This window comes from Vidua macroura, chromosome Z (assembly GCF_024509145.1).
Source record: "Vidua macroura isolate BioBank_ID:100142 chromosome Z, ASM2450914v1, whole genome shotgun sequence".
NCBI classification, from domain to species: domain Eukaryota; kingdom Metazoa; phylum Chordata; class Aves; order Passeriformes; family Viduidae; genus Vidua; species Vidua macroura.
In genome coordinates this window covers 6343409-6352672 of record NC_071611.1, presented here as the reverse complement: position 1 = coordinate 6352672, position 9264 = coordinate 6343409, and positions in this window count along the sequence as shown.

The following is a 9264-nucleotide window of genomic DNA, read 5'->3' as shown; positions in this document are numbered from 1 at the left end:
TTACAGGAAAGGCTGGTAAAGCTTCCATGGACAGGGCATCATTACCAGAGTTTTTACTGCAATCCAACTGACATCTCCTGAGCACAATTTCCTCCTTTCTGCTGCACGCAGAGAACTCTTGGAGACAGAGGCACATTTTAAAAAACTTTGTCTTCTTTATTCTACACTTCAGATCTAAAGCTTTGCAGCTTCCTCCCACTCTCCAATGGGGGAGAAGCTCACCTCTCCCTTTCTGCCCTATGAAGCAGCCCCACTGCATGGCACGTGACGGACATGGGATTTCACAGTAGACTGGATTAAATCACATAAAATAATCTCTGACTTCAGCACTGCAGTTTGCTTCTGATGGTATTTATTTAGCACGCAAGGTAAAGAAATGAGAAGCTTATGCACTGTTGTTCTGGCCTTGTAAATAATGCAAGACTTGGAAGGAATTATTAAAATTTGTTTCTCAAATAAGATTTATCTTTTATTGGGAAAAAACCCAAACCCTTCATGTGTTCTTTGGAGTGAGACTGGGCTTCCAGACTAAGTTTTGCAAGCTCAGTTTTCTACAAAAACAGAAGGTATCTAAGCTTTTTTTACAGAACCTGGAAGGTCTAGTCAATCATGGATTCATCACAGAATCATAGAATAGCTTGGATTGGAAGGTACCTTAAAGATAATCTTGTTTCATGAGCAGGGACATCTTCCACTAGGCTAGTTTGCTCAGAGCCCCGTCCAGTCTGGCCTTCAACAATTCCAGGAAGCCAATTTCAATTTCAGTGCAAGCAAACATTTAATTTAACCACAATAGTGTACCCAGTAGCATCTGAGTTGTATTAGGATTTCAGAGGTATCCACATGGGACTGACAAATATGATGTGAAGTTATGGGATACTCTTACCTGGAGTCCATATAAAAGTGCATATAAAAGCATCATGGTTGTTTCAGTGGCCTGTGTTTTATAAAATGAAGCAAGCTCCACTAAATGTATTATTTAGAGTTCCTCTGAAAACTAATTCACATATAGGAAATGATGCAGTGACTTAATTTTTTTTATGCTGTGAATTGAATCTCACTTCTCTAAGGAAGCATGCCATGTTTATGATCACCGAGGAATATACACAACTTTCAATAGTGAATCAAAACTCAGATTAAAGAATCATTCCCTGGAGGTGATGCTCTCTAGGAAGCTTAGCAAACTTGAGAGATGTTTACATTTTGGAAGGATGAACACAGGTGGTAGTGGTTATGAAAAACACAATGGCTAAACGGAAAATGGTTAGCTTAGAGATGGTTTCCATTGCCATATGAATGTGTGCTAGCTGACTGAAAAGTGTGTGCCAAGACCAGTGAGTACAGCAGTTCAAGGCTCTGAAATGAAGCTGAGGCCATTTTTGGCCTGCTGCCCATTTGAATCAAGCTGAGCTGAACTGGAACCTAGCATAACCTAGCATCTGGTGGTGGTTTATGGCAGTAGGTCTCACACAGCTTGCAGATCTCCAAAGTACAGGAAGGCTATGCATTGGGTTGAAGGGATTAAACACAAAAATAGTGTCCCACCAGCTAAATCTCTGTTGCTAAGGAGATCTTTCTGTGCTCATCTCTACAGGTGTGCCAGTGCTCTATTCTCTTCAGTGTCCTCTTACTTACAAAAGTTGTTGGTACTGAAGCCTTTCAGCTTTGTGTCTTCATTTGATCTTTATCAGAGACACCACCAGAAAATAAGACAATCTGTGTGACCACTCTTACTGTTTATAACACTGAGTTATGGCCTAAAATTTGAGAATTAGCTTTTTTCCTAAGCATTCTTCTATTATTTCCTATTCCTTGTTCTTCCTCTCTTTTTTGGGTATGACACAATTTAATTGATTGTCAATGGTCTGAAGAACTCATGACATGGATTATGGATGCTGTACATTGGATAGCACAAAAGAATTAATTATTGCTCCACCAGCATCAACTCCTCAGATTTATAGTGTTTGTAATCTGACAATATTATGCTGGACATGAGTACACTTCCTACCTTCTCCAACCTATATAAAATAAATAATTAAACATATAAGAGACATGTTAAATCACTGAATTTCCACTAAACACCAATGTAATGCAAACTATCCATGCAAATAGATATTTGGGCAAATTGTCTGCTGGTCCAGCTTCATTGGCTTTAATCAGTAAAGAACTCAGCTGAGGTTTCCCAAGGGAAGATGCTGGATTTCAAACTGATGCTATGTTTGAGTTTGAGTTTGAGTCAAGAAGCCATGATAAATTAAATTTATACTCAAATATGCTAAAGAATTTCTCAGTTCCTCGAATGACATTTCAGGCTATTTCACTTAAAACAAAAATAATTATTGCACAATATTTTATTTCCATTTCCACATCCTGAATTTATGTAAATGTCCATTTGTTAATGTTTGCATAGAATTAGTTGAGGTGGAATTATCCAGAAAAGGGAAAAATATTAACTTGCGATGAAGGAATGTAAAATATAAAAGCATCTTCCTTTTCTCCATGAATGAATAAAAAGCCTTATTTTGCCTCTTGCTCCCTTCTCCGTGCCCCAAGAAAGGAAAACAAGCAAACAAACAAAGCAACCAAACCAAACCAAAAAGTCCTGAGAATATATAGCAAGAATTTTCCTTCATTAACAATATTCAATTGTTCTTAGAATGAAAAAATGGTACTAAGTATAATGAGATGCCAAATACAAAAAAGCCATGCTGCTCATCTCTAAGCCCTTCTGTTCCTTGAAGTGAAAACTCATTTTAAGAAGATTATGCTGCATATATTAGAAGATGGGCTGATATTCTGCATTCATACTCTACTGGGGCTTTGGCAGTAAAATAGAGAGAGGAAGGGAAGGGAAACAACCCAGCTAAAAAAAAAAAAAATGTTCCTATTTTTCTAATAGATTAATATAAGACGTAAATCTCTTTTCATTAATTCATCCTTGAATTTATATATCCATATATATATATATTTATATACAAATATATATATTTGTATATATTTGTGTATATATTCATATAGGTATAAATAGATGATATAGATATAGATATAGATATAGATATATAATCTGAGGATTCTTCAGCTGAAAAGGAATCGTATAGGTTTTTTTAATTAGCAAAGAGGCTGCAAAGAGGAATAAGGTAATATTTGAATGAATTACAAATTTAACATGAGCTACAAAATTTCTCTGATTCCAGGGAAAAAAAAAAGGATGAAAAAATTTCTTTTGATTAGAGAAGAAGGGCTCAAATTCTCCAAAAAACACTTCCAGAGTTTTAAAACTACTAGGAATTTTAATTCCTTTATTGTATGAGGGCAGGGACTAATTCTCCAAAGAATGTATGGCTGAATGCAAGTTTCTTAATGTTCATTTGTAATGAACAAAACCATTTCAATTCATACTCAAGGAAGATATTGTTGGGGTTGGTGCTGAAATTTTAAATAAGAGATTGTGGGTCTGTTCTTCACTTTAATTATATCTTAACAAAACTTTTTCTGTGGGAATTTGCTATACGTTTTTTATCTAATTATTTGTGCAAGGAAAGAAAAATGTACAGGTAAGATTTTAGGTTAACTTTTGAATGTTAGTATGCCAGTTTAAGGCTAAGTTTATCTCTCTGTGGTTGGAAATGCAAGATTTGGACTGTCCATATCTCTTTCCTAGACCCATCTGATTTATTTTTCTAAAAGAATTAATACAAAACTGTATTACTGACCTCATGTCGTATTGAGCTGATATTGTGTTAAGGTCCTGCTGTGAGAGAAGAGTTGGGCCAGATGACCTCCCACTCCTCTAACATGAATTATTCTGCTTGTTTGGCAGTTATTTCATTTAAAGATCTGTCACCCGTTTTATTTTCTTTTGTTATTTCTTTTCCTTTCATTTCACTAATGTCAGAAACAGTGTTCTGGGAAGAAATTAGGGTCTGATCCTGAATCATTACACTTTGAATGATTTTTGCATTGTGCATGAGAGGAATTAATTTGAGTTGCAACTAGAAAAAAATAAATTGGACACTTTTTCTCCATTGCACTTTCCCCCTTCTGTAAAATTGAGGCATAATTTACATTTTTAACTCGTAAAAACAAAAAAGATAAAAAAAATTTTTCACGATCATAAATTTATACTTGCACACACCCCCTTACATTTACTTTTCTTATATATACCCATGAACATAAATTCACATGTTCACATGGTATGACAGAAAACAAACGTATTTTAGGTGCAAAGAAGATGCATGTATAAAAAACCCTAGGTACTTAAAGGTATTGGGGGATAATTTAACTTTCATTTGTGTCTTTCATGCTTAAAAATCTCATAATATTTGAAATACAAAGGATTTAGAATTCTGAATGCTGGGTTATCACTGAAAATTGAATTTAGCCTTCTAAAATCATTTATGAATTTTGGGAAAAAAATAAATCCCTTCAAACTCTGAATAGGTTTAATCAAGTTGAAAATATTTAAAATTAAAGTCTTCCATTATTAAACTTAAGTGCTCTGACTGCACCTGTTTAATGAAATGAGAAGGCAAGAAAATTGCATTTTTAACTTATCAATATACACTGGTTTTTAATGAAAAAATGTTTAACTCAGTTTTCTACCTGCCATTTAGGAAATTAGCTGAAATAACTGTTCAGTTTGCAACGACAAGAGATAATATACATATTTTTTATTGAGTTTTGTGGAGTTATTTCTGCCCATGTTACCCCACTACCCACTCTAAAACTATGGTGTCAGAGCTAAGAGACCTGATCAAAGTAACTTGAAATGCAGTTCATGAAAGTTGAGCAGTCCGGAAAACATACGATCCATCTAATGTTTTATGCATACCTATAGGTCGATAATGTTATTTATCATTACAGCACACTGGCATGTAGACAGAGCCTGAGAGAGGGCCACAGGGCTATAAGCTGAAGGGAAGTACTAAGAAATGACAGCCCAGCACTTCAGTGCATCTGTTTGGTAGAAATTATCAGTTTGTGAGTAACTACTGGAAAAGCTGCAGAAAAAAAATGACCTAATGACCACGGGTGGTGTTCAGAGACCTCTGCAACTTGTGTGGAATAATACTGAAAGAAACTTGCTAGCTGTGGGACAAAGTAAGTTATTTCTTAACTAAGCAGTAATAAAAAAAACCCCAAAGCTCTCATGTGTTACTTGCAGTGACATTACACAATGTCAAGGAATGCTTTAAAATTAACAAAAGAAACAAGTGTCACAATTAACGAGACTTTATTGAGTATTTTGTTTATTTATTGCTGCCACCTCAAATTTCATTCAGATAAATCAGTTGACGTTTTCCCATGGAAGTAATAATAAAAGTACTCAGCCTATATTACCTAACATGTCACACGTATGAAGGAAAAAATCACTGCAAATGCCCCTGCAGGAAAAGAGGGTATTCACCTCTTGCAAACATTACTGCACACAAAGGCTCAACTACAGTGAATTTTAGCCATGCTGATCACAATCCAGGGATGAAAGCAGGATTTGCTTGCTGAAAGCTTGAGAGAAGAAGAAATGTATTCCAATGCCTTGCCCACTCCTTGACTACTGATATAAGGAAAATTGTGTTCTCCAAACTGAGCTCTAGGGAATTAAGAGAAGAGGGAGGATGTGAAATGGAAACTCAACAGCGGAGGAGGAGTTACTGGTTTAGTAAATGCTTTCCTTTGTGCATTCCTCTGAACCATATCTTGGCACATGTTAGCCCACAGAGTGCACTTTGGTGCTCTCCAGAGACTTTCCTCCCAAATGGCAAACTCAGTCTTACATTCCATAAGCTGACATTCCCTTCTTATTGCAACCCAGCCTGTCATCCCTGAAGAACAGCATGGGATGTTATTCTATATTTGTCTTGGTGAATTGTTTCAGTAGCAGGATTGTGACTTCAATTTCTGATGCAGAAGGCTTCACAGTTGGAAGGGCAGTCTACAAAAGGGTTGCTGGGGAAATGAAAGATTCAAGCATCTAGAAGTCTTTTTTTCAGGAAGGTCCAAACTGATGCAAATAAGAGGTTATAGTCAGGAAATTTCATTCACGTTCTTAGAAAATCTCAATGTCGTTAAAATTACTTTGAACATGAAACCCTTGTCACACACAAGGTAGAAGAATAAACTCTCAGCATCTCAGCAAGCACTGAAAGATTTTAATTCCGGATATGACTGAGGTTCATATGAACCTGGGCTTTCCCTCTGGCTTTTTTAAATGATTGCAATGACCACAGAGAAATGAGAAGCCCCCTTAATTTAGGGGCTTTAGTTAAGTGCCTAAAATTGGATGGCATGAGTCAAGTCTTTAAAGATTGTGATTGTTCTTTGAAGAGTGGCTAGCACAATGAAAAAGGCTGAGTAAAACTCTAATACAAAATACTATATAGGAATAAGGCACATAATGATAAGTGAAGTTGTTTATTACAAATCAAACCAAGTGGCATCTCTCAGCCACAAACCTTGATTTATTTCCTTTTTCCTGGCATGGCTTATGGCATGTGCTAGCACTGTTATCCATGCATTATAAATATTTATTTATGTATTTATGTTTTATGTTTTTACAGGCCAGTAAAAACAAATAACTGAACAAGTTTACAGGCAGTTAATTTGGTGTTTAATGGAAATAATAGTCTGAAAATGTCCTGCTTTGTGAAAGCACTGAGCTGAGTTTCTCTAGGGAACTGTTTATAGCACCAGAGATTTTTCCCTCTGGGTGCTGGGAACCCAGTCTTTGAGTCCTATTTCCCTACTTTGCAAAACAATGAAAACAACAAAATTCTGTCAGTGCTGCTGAAAGTTGCCAGCAATTCTTCATTTGAAGAACATAATTTCTGTATCTGGAAAAGAAAAATAAACAAAAGCAGTTTGCCATCATGATCTGAAAACACATAATTCAGACTGTCCAGACTGATAAATAATATTAATGAAAATTCCAGGTTTTGTTTTTTTTTTAATAAAAAAACTTTTTGATTTTTGAAAAAAAATATTAAGACATTTAAAAACTAGATGTTATTTACCTTCTCTTTTTTTTTTAAATTAAAAAAAAAATGTTTCAGAAAAACGTAAGGAAGAAGTGGGAAGATATGGAAAGAAAAAAAGGGAATATAAAGATAGCAAAAGAGAGTACTTTCAAAAAATATTAATTGAAGTAATTTCAGTGGACCTGTTTTTATTAGTTCCTTTGATCTTTTTAGCTGTGGTTTGCTGAAAATGACCACAGTTTGAGAAAAATACATTTTTATGGGAAACACATTTTTCTACAAAAAAATAAACCATCCTTATTGCTTTAAAATAGTTATGCACAGCATTATTTCCTTCCCCTTTCCCCCTCCCTGCCCGCCCACCTCGGGTCTTATGTGGTCCAACCATCTCCTTATTACAATTTTGACTCTACAAAGGGGCTTTTACTTCACTGAAAGATCATGTCTCATATGGGATAATGTTCTGCCTAGCTTAGAGCCAAATTCAGCTCTACAGCATGGCAGGAGAGGCACAGAGAGGGAATGGCTGGGAACAACATTGTGGGTTCAAGCCTGTGCTGGAGGACAAGTGCCTTGTTTAAACCTTGACAAGCTCAATAAATCAAGACAGAAGAGAAATGATGAAAAGACCAATCTCTTCCTTATTTCTGTTTGGAGGAGTATAAATGATTATTATGTATCTTATGAGGCAAAAAAATGTGTTAACAAGTGTCTTGCCATTGTAGTTATGTGCTAGTTCCAGTGTAATTTCCTTGAAGAGGGTTTTTGATTTTGCTGTTCTTCTTGCCTTTGATTTGTTTTTTGTATTTTAATTTTTGATTATTTTTGTGATTTTTTCTATTACTATTATTATTATTGTTTTAAAGCTAGACCCCGATTTGAATTATTTTCAGTAGTCCTAAAAGAGAAAGGAAAAACCCACTGAATAGTCCATTACTTTCTCCCACCTCCTTTAAACAGTTCAGAATTCAGCTTTCATTTTGATGGTGCTTTAACAGCATTTGGTTAAAAAAAGTAAACTAATTACAATGGAAATGCAGCTCTGCAAAACTTTTAGAAAAACACATTATTTTGTTTTAGGGTTCAGTTAATATACATTCATTTATCATCTTTATAAGAGATGTACAGGGCAATGATGAATAATCCCTGGCTTCCAATCAGGAAATGCAAATTATTCTTCTCTCTTTTTTTTCCCCCTCTCTCTCTTTTTTTCTTTTTTTTTTTCTTTCCAATGAATAATGCATACTAGTAAAAATGAAGCAAAAAAAAAAAAAAAAAAAAAGGTGGTGCCAGAAAGCTGGCAGGATGTAATGACAAGCAAGAAATGTAATGTCATGTGTTACCAAAAAAGCCTCTAAAGAGAAGCCAAATGCTTCATTTCCTTTAGTCACAATTACATCATCAACCTTGAACTTAGGGGAAAGTTTGCAAACTATAAAGCACAGAAAGAATGTGGAGGGAAAATGTTATCCATGGAAAATTAAATAAATAAAAAAACAACTCTTTGATTTGAGGGGTCTCTTTGGGAACCCAAATAATGTACCCTAACCTGAGACTCCATCTGCCTACTTGAAGCTCTTTAATCAAAGGTGTCAGCAATCTTGCCTTTCTTTATAGAGAAACAAATCTGCACTCTTATTGCATCACAGGGATGTTAGGGCGATTGAACTGGTTGAGCTCCCGAGCTTCCATCACTGAGGCTTAAAGGAGTTTTAGTCGATTGGGCTTTTGCTTGAGACCATGAGTTTAAAAGCTTAAACTTGTGTGGGTTGAATTTAGGTTGCAGTTTCATTCTGCTGTCATGGACAGGTGTCAACTATAATGAAACCAGTTGAATAATCACAGTTAAAATGTAACACAAGAAGGTCTCAGTGGAAGATGCATAGCTTTGCACGTCACAAAAGAGCTATAAAGCAAGGTCTAGAGCATTTCTCTGGAATGTTGAAACTCAGTGAAAGCTTACTGCACTTAAGAGCCTACCACTTTTGACTGAGATCTTGACTTTAAAACACTGCACTATCATCTCTGAATCATAAAGTTCATAGAGAAAACCAGCAAAATATTTTTATATTTTTCGTCTCTCTCTTTTTTTTTTTTTTCCCTTGCTTTGGATTGATTTCTTTTGAGTTAGTTTATTCAATTTGGTTTCTTGTAATTTGGTTTCTTTTGGCCTGGTTTCTTATGTGTTTTCTTCCCAGTTCCTTAAAATCTTAAGTGAAGAGTTGCAAAAAAGCTTCAGACCACAGTGCCCACAGCTATCACAAATGTTAATAAACTGTTTGAATTTCAC